Below are 2,718 nucleotides of genomic sequence, written 5' to 3' on the forward strand. Positions count from 1 at the left end.
CTAGTTGTTCTGGTGTGCAGTGCTCTATAGCGTCGTTTTGAGGGTAGGACTTGAAACAGTTTACGTCCAGGATGTGAGAGGTCTCTAAATATTTTCACAGCCCTCTTTTTGACTCGTGCAGTATACAGGTCCTCAATGGAAGGCAGGTCAGTAGCAATTGTTTTTTCTGCAGTTCTAATTATCCTCTGAAGTCTGTGTCTGTCTAGTTTGGTTGCAGAATCAAACCACACAGTTATAGAGGTGCAGATGACAGACTCAATAATTCCTCTGTAGAACTGGATCAGCAGCTCCTTGAGCAGTTTGAGCTTTCTGAGTTGGCACAGAACATTCTTTGTTGTGCTTTTTTGATGACGTTTTTGATGTTAGCTGTCCATTTCATGGACGTGGAATGACATGGAATGAAGCAAACTGTGTCCCTTTCAAAGTTATGTTTTCCATTGTCTTCTTCTGTATCTTTTAAAAAAGGAATTCTCCTGTGCTACTATGGTATTAAGTCAGGTTATTAACCAGCAAACATATACAGCAGAATAACAGAATTGGAAGGGACCTTGGAGGCCTTCTAGTCCAACCTCCTGCCCAAGCAGAAAACCCTATACCCGTGATGGTGAAACTATGGCACACATGCCAGAAATGGTACATAGAGCCATCTCTCTGGGCACACCAGCCGTCGCCCGTTGCTTTTCTGGGTTCTGGTGTGCACATGCACACCAGACAGCTGGTTTTCACGCACGCAGGAGTGCCAGAGACTGGAAGAGCAGTTGAAACCGGAAGAGAAGTTGAGCTTCCAGTTTCCTGCTCTTCAGGTTTCTGGTGCTCCCATTTCAGAACTCGGTACCAAAAATGTTCGCCAACAAAGCCCTATTCCATTACAGACAAATGGCTGTCCAATCTCTTCTTAAAAATATCAAGTGTTGGAGCACCCACAACATCTGGAGGCAAGCTGCTCCACAGATTGTTATAACTATCAGGAAATTTCTCCTTAGTTCTAGGTTGTATCTCTCCTTGATAAGAGAGGTGGGGTAGAGAGATTCTTTAATAGCAGTAAGTATTGCAAACAGCATGAAAAGCAAAAGATGTTAAGATTAACAACAACTTTGTCATAAATTGCTCATGAGCTGCAGAACTAGTGAGGATTTTCGTCATCTGGAAATACATTTTTTTTTACTTTCTGCAGTGGCCTAATGTTCAAGAATCTTCTTTACCATTAATTGCACTAAGACTCCCCTCTACTGCTCAACACAGAGAATGCATCACACTTAATCAGACCAAATATCAAGAAGGAACTGCAGAGAACAGAAAATATTAATCCTACATCACCAGAGAATTAGCACTGGATGAACACAAAGGTTAAATTCCTTATTGATAGACTGTAAGAAGGATAAATCTGCCCGTTTTATTTTCTCAGAGTTTTAATTTTTAAAAAATTAAAAAACATTTTTTTTAATTAAATCACTATTTTTTTTCCAAGCTCTCTTTTTCAAAGACATTTGCCATTTTTTTAAAAAAAAAAATCTTTTTTTTTCTTTTTAAGAATTAAATGAAATTCTCATCCATCAGTACTAACCAAGTCCAACAGGCATAACTATTTCTGGCATAAAAAAGAGGAAGAAAAGAGCTGGTATAATGGTTATGGTTTATGTTTTACATTGGGATCTATTAGGCTATAGTTCAAATCCCATCTCAACCATAGAGCTTCCTAGATGGTTTTGGGCCGGTCATTATTGCTCAGCTTATTGTAGAGTTATTTCTCTGGGGTTCAATGAGGGAGCTTCTAATGTGAGTTATCTTGGTGGTTGCCTAGGCAAAAGATGGATGTAAACTTCATATCATCATCATCATCATCATCATCATCATCATCATCATTTCTCTGCCTAGCATAAAGTGCTAAGGTGGAGGAGACTGTCAGAAATATAGATACTGTATCAAAAACCAAAAGTTAGGTTGGATTGCTTTGCTTAATTTATGGAATTAAATCTCAGTTTTTAAGACTTAAACTCTCAAAGTATATAGACTAAATAGATTAATTGATTGACTCTTTTTGATATTTGGATTTCTCATCCATTCATCCTCCTTTATCAAATGCACACCTAAGGAAGAGATGTACATGGAGCTATCACTGAGGACATAATTTAATGTTCTGATCTAGGGCTTCCTGGGTCAGTAAACCACAGGAGTAGTCCCAAAAACCTGTTTTAGTTTAACAGCTGCGAATTCTGTTCATTCACAGATGAGTCCCAAATAGTTGTAAAGAGTCCTTCGGGATAAGACTGATAATCACCCACCTTTATCTCCCTTGACACGCTGCCAAAGACCTAATTGGCAAAGCCACACGGAGTCCAGAATCAAACAGAGCTTCAGACTTTAAACTGCACAGAATTAACAACGTTGCTTCCTGCAAAGGCCCATGTGCCTTTGCTCCTCTTTTAAGTCTTATGGGAGGGGCCAATCATCTCCAAGCCCTACTCCCGAGTCGCCCCTTTCATTTTAACTCTTCTTGCCTTCTGGCAGCTCTGCGCATGCGCACACTGGGAACAGGCTCCCCCTGTTCCTCTGCCTCACTGAGGTCCGACTCTGGATGCTCCAGAGGCAGCACATAACTCCCAGATGGCCCTTTCTCTGCCTCCGATGCAGAGCCCTCGTCCGAGCCTTCGCCAGACTCCAGAAGAGGCCCATGTTCCTCCCCAACCTCCTCACTGTCCGACTCTGCTGCCAGCTCCA

Source organism: Pantherophis guttatus, chromosome 3 (genome assembly GCF_059756535.1).
Source record: "Pantherophis guttatus breed Tessera chromosome 3, ASM5975653v1, whole genome shotgun sequence".
Classification (NCBI taxonomy): Eukaryota; Metazoa; Chordata; class Lepidosauria; order Squamata; family Colubridae; genus Pantherophis; species Pantherophis guttatus.